Source organism: Plecotus auritus, assembly GCF_963455305.1.
Source record: "Plecotus auritus genome assembly, chromosome: X".
NCBI lineage: Eukaryota > Metazoa > Chordata > Mammalia > Chiroptera > Vespertilionidae > Plecotus > Plecotus auritus.
Genome location: NC_137784.1, coordinates 109,630,530 through 109,642,803, shown reverse-complemented (window position 1 = coordinate 109,642,803; position 12,274 = coordinate 109,630,530).

Sequence of the window (12,274 nt, the reverse complement as noted above, 5' to 3'; positions counted from 1 at the left end):
TTTATATAACATGTAAATCAATATGTAAATCTCATAAGATGAAGTGGTCAGCATGAAATCGCCAATAAAACACCAATTACAAATGCAGAATGATACAGGTATGCAGTATCAGTGACTCTAATATTCTGAATGTTATTGATGTTGTGGATATGATTTTCCAAAATGGAGAAAAGTTTATACTCAGTGTGTGTGTGTGTGTGTGTATGTGTATGTGTATGTGTGTGTGTGTGTGTATATATATATATATATATATATATATATATATGTATGTATATGTATATTAGAGGCCCCGTGCATGAATTCGTGCATGGGTGGGGTCCGGCCAACCTGGCCAGGGGGAGGGGACACAGGCAGTTGGCTGGCCTGCCTGCTGGTCGAACTCCTGGTCGAGGGGACAATTTGCATATTAGCCTTTTATTATATAGGATATACACTGAGTGGCCAGATTATTATGCATTCAGAGATCATAATAATCTGGCCACTCAGTGTAGTTTCTAAGAAAAGAATTATGATTCTATCTCATTTTATATTGTAGTTGGGTTACTGAAAAATTCTTTTTCTATCAAAACCATTTATGTTATGTAAAACAGGTTTTGATTCTAGGCTCTGAACATTTATAAACAAATTTTCACCTACACAAATGTCCGGCAGGACATCTGAAAGTCTAATGACACACAAGAGCATTTTTCATTGTGAGAATCGTCCTACAATTGTATTACTGGATTCTACCTACTATCTATCTATATATATATAAAAGCCTAAGCGACCTGCTAACTGTCCAACCATGCAACCATCCAGTAACTATGACGTACAATGACACCAGAGGGCAGATGCTCAATGCACAGGCATGAAAACATAGAAAAGACTGATGAATCTCAGAGGGAAAGGGGGGGCAGGAAGAGTTTAACCAACAATCTTATATGCATACTAGAGGCCTGATGCACGGATTTGTGCACTGGTGGGGTCCCTCAGCCTGGCCTATGGGATCGGGCCAAAACCAGCTATCTGACATCCCCCGAGGGGTCCCAGATTATGAGAGGGCGCAGGCCAGGTGGAGGGACCCCACCAGTTCATGAATCCATGCACCGGACCTCTAGTGTATGAATAAGGGCTCTCACTAACTCTGAAATACTATTTAGGGTATGATATTGTCCTGTTGAGAACCTTTTGAACCACTGATACAAAGCTGAAATAATCAATAAAAATGTGTGTGTAAGCACACACAAGTGCACACATGTTAATTCATGCCTGTGTGGGGGTGCATAACTGTCAGGTTTTCAAGGGGGTTTTTTACACTAAAGGACTGAGAATGCCTACAGAAATACTGTCACATATATCTCTGTGTCCTCATCCCCACAATGCACTCAAACAATGTAGAAGAAAAGATGCTCCTTGACTTATGATAGGGTTATATCCCAATAAACCCATCATAAATTTAAAATGTGTTTAACATACCTAAGCTACCAAAAATTATAGCTCAGCCTAGCCTACCTTAAACATACTCAGAACACTAATATTAGCTTACATTTGGGAAAAATCGTCTTGTTGCCACTGCCCAGCATTACGAGAGAGTATCATACCACATATCACTAGAAAAGATCAAAATTCAGAATTATAAGTACAGTTTCTACTGAATGTATTTCACCCTATCGTCAAGTCAAAATATCATAAATACAACCATAATAAATCCATCACCATCTGTATGTCACTGAATTGAACGGAATAATTTGTTTTCATGTTTATAGTTGGTATCCTTTATCTAAAACATCTAAGATTCTGGGGTGGGGCGGGGGAAGATGGCGGCTGGCAGGACAGAGGTGAGGGAGAGGAAGTGAGTGAGTGAGGGTATGAAAGGAGAGTGTGTGGATGTGCGTGGTGTGTGTGTGAGTGAGGAAAAGTTAAATCTCGCAGGAGCAGCAGGGGCTGGCAGACAGGCTCTCCTTGACAAGGAGAGACTACCACCGCTGCGGGCACTCCCCAGATGGCGGGACTCCAGCACGGAGCCCACACCATCTTGAAGGGGAGAACGGCCTTGTTTAGGAACTCATCAACACCACCAACCAGACGGGCCTTGGAACTGCCCCATGACCCAGCAGTCACTCCAGCCAAAATCCTGCTACCCCAGCTGCTGACACACGGACCCTGGGACCTCCACTTCCAAAGGTGCACCGCTCGGCAGCAGTAAGTGCAACCTCCCCCTCCCCAGTGGCAGAACTCCGGATTCGGGCGTTTCCAGCTGCGCAGGGCACTCCACTCCTTAGGCAGCTCTTGGGAGCTGCTGAGAGCCCCCGAGGGTGTGATTCTGCACAGACAAGGGCACACAGCCCCGCAGTAGAAATTCTGAATTCCCTCTTCCTGAATAACTGCCCACAGTCACCCCAGAGGCTCAATCGCGGTGCCAGGACCCCTCAGAGTGCATCAGAACTCTGTGCCCGGCAAGTGCACCTCCACGGAGGCAAAGTTCCAACAGGCAGGCACCCCGAGCCCATCTACCCACAGGGTGCCAGTGGGAGCCACTGTGAGCTCTCCCTGGGTGCAATCTTGAATAAGCGGAGGCGCACTGCCCCCCAGCAGTAGAAGTTTTGAATTCACTCATCCTGGATACTGGCTCACAGGCGCCTCAATTGTGCGGCTACACTGCCAGGGCCCTTCAGAGTCCTTCAGTGTGCCTCGCTGGCAAACGTACCACGGGTGCTCCTGTGAGCCGCCACTGGGAGTAAGTGCCTATCCACCACAGGTGCAACAGCAAAAGCTGGGTCTGCCCACCCCAATACTGCAGAACTCTGGGCACCACTGTCACGCCTTTCCAGAGAGCAGACCCCCTGAACCCCATCACCCCAACAGACTGTTCCTCGGTGCCACTGTGAATCCCTGCTGGGCACACATGATTTCAATTAAGGGTGCAAGACAGCAAAAATTGGGACACTCCCCTCCACGTGGCTGACTTCTAGAAACAGCAGTTGTGCCTCTGAAGCTCGCAGGCCTACATCAAGAGAAGGGGGCGAGGAGGAAAATAGCTCAAGTAGGGAGCTATACTAGATTAACAAGCCCAGGAGAACTGAGAGATTACGCCAGTAGAAACATCCCCAAAAGAACCTGAGTATCAAAGCAATTGGATCTACAATTAAAACATTACAGGAAAACATGGGGAGACACAAAAGTAACTCCCAAAGGAAAGAAAAAGAGGAATCACCAGAAAGGGAGTTAAATGAATTCGAGGCTAGTAGCATATCAGAGATAGAATTCAGAGTAATGGTTATAAGGATGTTTAAACAGTTGCATGACAAATACACACAACTCAATGACAAATACACACAACTCAATGAGAACTATAAGGAGCTGAATGAGAATGTCACCAACATGAAAAGAAACCAAGAGGAGATGAAGAATGACATAGCTGCAATAAAGAACACAATGGAAGGCCTAAACAGTAGACTAGAAGAGGCTGAGGACCGCATCAGTGAATTAGAAGACAAGGTAGGAAAAAACACACAAACACAGCAGCAACTGGAAAGAAGACTTAAAAAGCAAGAGGAGAGCCTAAGGGAGCTTTGGGACAACACAAAACGAAACAATATTAGAATAATAGGGATACCAGAAGGAGAGGAAGAGAAGCAAGGAATGGAAAACCTGTTTGAAGAAATAATGACAGAAAACTTCCCTGATATTGGCAAGAAAAATCTATGCAAGTCCAAGAAGTACATAGAGTCCCAAACAAGTTGAACCCCAAAAGACTGACATCAAGACACATCATAATTAGATTGGCAAACACCAACGACAAAGTAAGAATCTTAAAGGCTGCCAGAGAGAGACAGAAAGTTACTTACAAGGGGTCTCCTATCAGAATATCAACTGATTTCTCAACAGAAACACACCAGGCCAGAAGGGAATGGAAGGAAATATACAAAGTGATGCAAAGCAAGGGACTGAATCCAAGAATACTAATCCCAGCAAGGCTATCATTCAAAATTGAAGGTGGAATCAGGAGCTTCACTGACAAAAAAGGGCTAAGAGAGTTTATCACTACCAAGCCAGCAATGCAAGAAATGCTAAAGGGACTGCTGTAAAAAGAAGAAAGAGAAAGGCAAGAAGAAACACAAACACTAAGGAAAAATATGATAACAAACATGTACTTCTCAATAATAACATTAAACGTAAATGGATTAAATGCACCAATCAAAAGACATAGGGTAGCTGAATGGATAATAAAACATGACCCATATATTTGCTGTCTACAAGAGACCCACCTCAGAGCAAAGGATTCACACAGACTGAGAACAAAGGGATGGAAAAACATTTTTCAGGCAAATGGAAATGAGAAAAAAGCTGGGGTTGCAATACTTATATCTGATAAAATAGACCTCAAAGTAAAGGCCATAATAAGAGATAAGGAAGGCCACTACATAATACTAAAGGGAGCAATTCCACAAGAAGATATAACTCTGGTAAACATATATGTACCCAATGAAGGAGCACCCAAATACATAAAAAATCTCCTGGAAGATATCAAGGGAGAGATCGACAACAATACCATCATAGTAGGAGACTTTAATACACCACTGACATCACTGGATAAATCCTCTAGACAAAAAATCAGCAAAGAAACAGCAATTCAAAATGACAAACTAGATCAGATGGACCTAATTGACATCTTCAGAGCATTTCAACCCAAAGCCACGGAATATACGTTCTTCTCAAGTGCACATGAAACATTTTCAAAAATAGACCACATATTGGGTCACAAGCAAAGTCTCCCCAAATTCAAAAACATTGAAATCATATCAAGCATTTTCTCAGACCACAATGGTATAATATTAGAAATAAACTACAATAAAAACATTCCAAAAATGCAAACACTTGGAAGCTGAATAGCATGGTAATAAACAATGATTTGGTAATCAATGAGATCAAAGAAGAAATTAAAAACATCCTGGAGACTAATGACAATAAAAACACAAGATTGCAAATCCTTTGGGACACAATGAAAGCAGTTCTGATAGGGAAGTTTTTAGCTCTACAGGCCTACCTCAAAAAAACAAGAAAAAATGGTAATAAATTATCTAACTCAAAGAATTAGAAAGAGCCCACAGTGAGCAGAAGGAAGGATATAATAAAGATCAGAGCAGAGATAAATGACATAAGGACCAAAGAAACAATACAAAAGATCAACAAAACCAAGAGCTGGTTTTTCAAAAGGATAAACAAGATTGATGAACCTCTAGCCAGGTTCACCAAGAAGCAAAGAGAGAGGACCCAAATAAACAAAATCAGAAATGAAAGAGGTGAAATAGCAACAGACCCCACCGAAATACAAAGGATTGTTAAAAAATACTATGAACAACTCTATTCTAACAAACCAGACAACCTGGAGGAAATGGAGACATTCCTAGAAAAAATACAACCTTCCAAAACTTACTCAGGAATATTCTAAAAATCTCAATAGGCTGATGACTATGGAAGAAATTGAAGCAGTCATAAGAAAAGCTTCCAGCAAACAAAAGCCCAGGGCCAGACGGCTTCACAGGGGAGTTTTACCAAACATTCAAGGAAGAACTAAAACCTATCCTCCTCAGACTATTCCAAAAAATTCAAGAGGAAGGAACACTTCCAAGCTTCTTCTATGAAGCATGCATCACCCTAATACCAAAACCAGATAAAGATAACACAATGAAAGGGAATTACAGGCCAATATCTCTCATGAACATAGATGCCAAAATCCTCAACAAAATTCTAGCAAATCGAATCCAGCAGTACATCAGAAAGATCATACACCATGACCAAGTAGGATTTATCCTGTGGATGCAAGGATGGTACAATATTCGCAAATCAATAAACGTGATACATCACATAAACAAACTGAGAGATAAAAATCATATAGTCGTATCAATTGATGCAGAAAAAGCATTTGACAAAATCCCACACACTTTCTTGATAAAAACTCTCAGCAAGGTGGGAATAGGAGGATCATACCTCAACATAATAAAAGCCATATATGACAAACCTACAGCCAACATCATACTCAATGGGCAAAAACTAAAACCATTTCCTCTAAGAACAGGTACAAGACAGGGATGCCTACTCTCACCACTCCTGTTCAACATAGTGCTGGAAGTAGTAGCCATTGCAATCAGACAAGAAGAAGAAATAAAAGGCATCCAAATTAGAAAAGAAGAAATAAAGGTGTCCTTATTCGCAGATGACATGATACTGTACATAGAAAACCCTAAAGACTCCATCAAAAAATTATTAGACTTAATAAATGAATTTGGCAATGTAGCAGGATACAAAATTAACGCCAAGAAATCTATGGCATTTCTATACACCAATAATGAACTTACAGAAATAGAGACTAAAAAAGCAATCCCATTTACCATTGCACCAAAAAAATTAAGATACCTAGGAATAAACTTAACTAAGGAGGTAAAAGACCTATACGCGGAAAACTACACAACATTGAAAAAAGAGATAGAGGAAGACATAAACAGATGGAAGAACATACCATGTTTATGGATTGGTAAAATCAACATCATCAAAATGTCCATACTACCCAAAGCAATCTATAAATTCAATGCACTGCCCATTAAAATACCAAAGGCATATTTTACAGACCTAGAACAAACCTTCAAAAAATTCATCTGTAATAATAAAAAAAAAAAAACACCCGAATAGCTGCAGCAATCCTGAGAAAGAAGAACAAAGTAGGGGGGATCTCAATACCAGATATCAAGCTGTATTACAAAGCCACTGTTCTTAAAACAGCCTGGTACTGGCACAAGAACAGACATATAGATCAATGGAATAGAATAGAGAATCCAGATATTGACCCAAACCAATATGCGCAATTAATATTTGACGAAGGAGGCATGAGCATACAATGGAGTCAAGACATTCTCTTCAACAAATGGTGTTGGGAAAATTGGACAGAAACATGCAAAAAAATGAAGCTAGATCACCAACTTACACCATACACAAAAATAAACTCAAAATGGATAAAGGACTTAAGCATAAGACGGGAAACCATAAAAATACTAGAGGAATCCACAGACAGAAAAATCTCAGACATATGCTGAAGGAACTTCTTCGCTGATACTGCTACTAGGGCAATGGAAACTAAAGAGAAAATAAACAAATGGGACTACATCAAAATAAAAAGCTTTTGCACAGCAAAGGAAACCATCAATAAAACAACAAGAAAGCCCACTGCATGGGAGAACACAATTGCCAATGATATCAACGATAAGGGTTTAATCTCCAACATTAACAGGGAACTCATACAACTTAACAAAAAGAAGATAAACAACCCAATCAAAAAATGGGCAACTGATCTAAATAGACACTTTTCAAAAGAAGACAGAAGGAAGGCCAAGAGACATATGAAAACCTGCTCAAAGTCACTAATCATCAGAGAGATGCAAATCAAAACTACAATGCAGTGCCATCTTACACCTGTCAGAATGGATATCATCAACAAATCAACTAACGACAAGTGTTGGTGAGGATGCGGAGAAAAAGGAACTCTTTTGCACTGCTGGTGGGAATGCAGACTGGTGCAGCCACTGTGGAGAACAGTATGGAGTTTCCTCAAGAAACTAAAAATGGAACTCCCATTTGACCCAGTGATCCCACTTCTAGGAATATATCCCAAGAACTTAGAAACACGAATAAGAAAGGATATATGCATTCTTATGTTCATAGCAGCATAATTCACCATAGCTAAGATTTGGAAACAGCCTAAATGCCCATCAGCATATGCGTGGATTAAAAAACTGTGGTACATCTACACAATGGTATACTATGCTGTGGTAAAAAAGGAGTTCCTACCATTTGCAACAACATGGATGGAGATGGAGAGCACTATGCTAAGTGAAATGAGGTAGGCAGAGAAAGATAAATATCACATGATCTCACTCATTTGTGGAATATAATGAACAACATAAACTGATGAACAAGAACAGATCCAGAGACTGAAAAACGTCGATCAGAACTTCAAACCTCAGGGAAGGAGGGGGTCAGTGGGAGTAAGGGGGAGAGATCAACCAAGGGACTTGTGTGCATGCATATGAGCCTAATCAATGGACGCAGACAATAGTGGGATGGGGCATGAGTGGGGGGTGGAGGATAATGGGGGAATAAGGACACATATGTAAAAAAATAATAATAAAAATAATAAAAAATAGAAAAATTGTGAGGTAACCAGAACACCAAGAACGCCTGAGAACGTCTTTCTTGCCATGCTAGCAGTCATCAGCTGTACGGTAATATTACCAGGGGAATATGGGGAAGTATTTTGGACTTATGTTCCTGACCCTTCATGGGTAAGAGCCCTCACGTGGGCTGATCCCCCGCCTAATGTAGTCACCAATAATACCAAACACCTTGGTCATCCAGGATGACCATGGGTGGGGCAAAGAAGTATAATTACACAGAGGTCACCACCCAGCTTCCCTTTTGTATGACACAAAATCAAACCACTGCTCCTTTGTGTGTAAAATCAAAGAGAGGTTTCTGGCTTGCATGGACACCAAAGGAAGGGACTATCACTACTTGCTCCTGGGAGAGGTGCAGAAAATGTAACTAAGACCTTGTCTATACAAAAAGAAATTGACAGCCAGTTTGAAATGGAATTGCCATGGCCTAGAGCAAAGAATATCCTTACATGATATTAATCTACAATCTCATTATAATTTTTCCCAGATTTGTATTACCCCCATTACCTATAATAGTACCTCGCACCCTTGGGAATCAATAAAAAATCATCTTTTTGGTGCTTGGAGACAAAGGTAACACATCTCTTGATATTTTAGAATTACAACAGCATAATGTACAATTATCCCAAACAAACTTACAAACTAATTCTTTGAATGTCTGGCAGCAATTTAAAAAGGACATGAAAGGATTTAATCCCTTCCACTGTGTAGAGAGCCCCCTGGGAAGACACCTGAGCATTCTATATTGGCCCCTCTTGCCCTTTTGGCCAAGAGGGACCCTCTTCTCACAATCCAATTGCCCACAGTTGTTGCCTGTGCTTTCTGTTCATGCTGAGGTTGAAGCCTCGTGGTGGCTGGTACCATCGATCTGTCTCTCACCCAGTGGGGTGAGCTGGGCCCTCCCTGGAGAAGAAACCTGGGTTCCCCAAGATATGTGATTAGTGCCGAGGCCCTGCCAGCAGGCGAGGGGATCCCAAGGCAGGTGCTGGGCGTGGAGGCCACAGGGGCATAGGCTACCAAGGAGACAGAACTGAACCTCATATCACCCTGCTTGGCCCTGGAGGATGGCTGGTTAGTCAGAGACGGGTAAGATTCCTCAGGGAAGGAACAACCTAAGACAGTCACAGTCACAGGGGGGCCATCAGGAGAGAATTTGGGGGTCAACAGAGGTGGGGCACAGACACTCACCCCCCCAACTTTTCAGGGGCCTTAACCCTCAACCCTTCTGAGAGAGGTCTCCTGCCCCCATGGCTGCTTCGCTTCCCATGCCCAGCTCAAATCGGGACCCAGGTAACAGACAGCTACTTGGCCGACAGCAGCTGCCCTCTCACTGCAACAAGACTTGTTTGAGTTGTCTTGTACCCAGGGTGTGGGGAAGTGGGTTTTGATATCTAAATCCAACCCAGCACCAGGAATGCTCAGGACCTACACAAGAAGGCAAATAATCCTTTCCACTAATATTTACAGGGTAAAATAAGATTGTTGTTAGAGTATTAAATTTGACAGTAAAATAGTAGTCAAGTTCTCAGACTAATTTAAATTGGCTAAGTGAAATAAGCGAATATTCTAGAAAAATTAATGGTACTGGACAAAAAGCTGTTCCTAAAGTGTTAACTAAAATTTTTATTGGTAGTTCATCTCATGGTAAAATTGCATAACATGTAATGAACCTAAAGCAGACATATTTTAGTGCAAAAAAATAAAATTTAAGAGCTATCAAGACTACATTATAAAATTTCCAAAAGCCTCCTAATATTTAAATCTAAAAAGGGGGGATAGTAGAAGAATATCATGTAAGGAAAAATATCCTGTAAGTAAATTACATCTAGAAAATTTTTACTTTAGAAAATTAACTTTCATTTGTAATGCTAACAGCAAGACACCTATGAAAAACACACATGGTGTCAAAACTAGCCAAAGGAAAATCACTTGGGCAAAAAAATGAAAAAGGATCCCAAGTCAAATTTATATAAAAGATTCCTTTATTAACTTTTGGTCCAGAATATGTTTGTATATTTTCAGAAAACACCTCCAAGACCATGTGGATTCCTGCAACAGAGAGGAATTGACAGGACTGCTTCAGCCATGAAGACAGAAGAGAAACAGTCCAGAGATGGAAGACGCTGACGACACCTTGCCATATTAGCAGTCAGCAGCTGTGCGTCGTGGCAGGTTGCCCAGGACCAACCAGAGAGGGTCGGACCTGCATTACCATCATTTTTCCACCATCCAGAACTGAAATATCATTGCTGACATGTACACATAAGGAACTGTTTGACATTGAAATTGGGATTCAAAAGAACTGTTGGCCCAGAAAGAAACTCACTACAGACTGATTCATTTGCCTCTCAGCGTAACCATTATGCTTGTCTCATTTTCGGTTCTTATAAGTGTATTTCTAGTATCACATGATCTCACTGATCTAGGGGAAATAATGAACAACATAAACTGATGTACAAAAACAGACCTGGAGACAGGGAAGCATCGATGAGACTGTCAAACCTCAGAGGGAAGGTAGGGGAGGGTGGGGGTAAGGTGGAAAGATCAACCAAAGGACTTGTATGCATGCATATAAGCCTAACCAGTGGTCACGGACAACAGGGGGGTGGGGGCATGCATGGGGAGGGGTTTGGGTTGAGAATGGGGGGATGAGGACAAATATGTGATACCTTAATCATTAAAGAAATTAATAAAAAGAAATAAAAAATAAACTAAGAACAAATGTAAAATAAATAAATAAATAAATAAATAAATAAATAAATAAATAAATAAAACATCTAAGATTCCATCTAAGAGTAGGCATCGATTTCAAGCTGTATTACAAAGCCACTGTCCTCAAAACAGCCTGGTACTGGCACAAGAACAGACATATAGATCAATGGAATAGAATAGAGAATCCAGATATTGACCCAAACCAATATGCGCAATTAATATTTGATGAAGGAGGCATGAGCATACAATGGAGTCAAGACAGTCTCTTCAATAAATGGTGTTGGGAAAATTGGACAGATACATGCAAAAAAATGAAACTAGATCACCATACACAAACTTGCACCATACACAAAAATAAACTCAAAATGGATACAGGACTTAAATATAAGATGGGAAACCATAAAAATACTAGAGGAATCCACAGGCAGCAAAATCTCAGACATATGCCGAAAGAACTTCTTCACTGATACTGCTACTAGGGCAATGAAAGCTAAAGAGAAAATAAACAAATGGGACTACATCAAAATAAAAAGCTTTTGCACAGCAAAAGAAACCATCAACAAAACAACAAGAAAGCCCACTGTATGGGAGAACATATTTGCCAATGTTATCAACGATAAAGGTTTAATCTCCAATATCTACATGCAGCTTATACAACTTAATAAAAGGAAGATAAATGATCCAATAAAAAAAATGGGCAACAGACCTAAATAGAATCTTTTCGAAAGAAGACAGAAGGAAGGCCAAGAGACATGAAAACAAGCTCAAAGTCACTAATTATCCGAGAGATGCAAATCAAAATGACAATGCGATACCATCTCACACCAGTCAGAATGGCTATCATCAACAAATCAACAAATGTCAAGTGTTTGCGAGGATGCAGAGAAAAAGGAACCCTCGTGCACTGCTGGTGGGAATGCAGACTGGTGCAGCCACTGTGGAGAACAGTATGGAGTTTCCTCCAAAAACTGAAAATGGAACTCCCATTTGACCCAGTAATCCCACTCCCAGTAATATATCCTAAGAAACTAGAAACACCAATCAGAAAGGATATATGCACCCCTATGTTCATAGCAGCACAATTTACAATAGCTAAGATTTGGAAACAGCCTAGTTGCCCGTCAGCAGATGAGTGGATCAGAAAACTATTGTACATCTACACAATGGAATACTATGCTGCCATAAAAAAGAAGGAATTACTACCATTTGTAGGCACCTGGATGGAATTAGAGAACATTATGCTAAGTGAAATAAGCCAGTCAATGAAAGAAAAATACCACATGATCTCACTCATTTGGGGATAATGAAAAACATTATAAACTGATGAACAAAACGATAGATACAGAGGCAGTAAA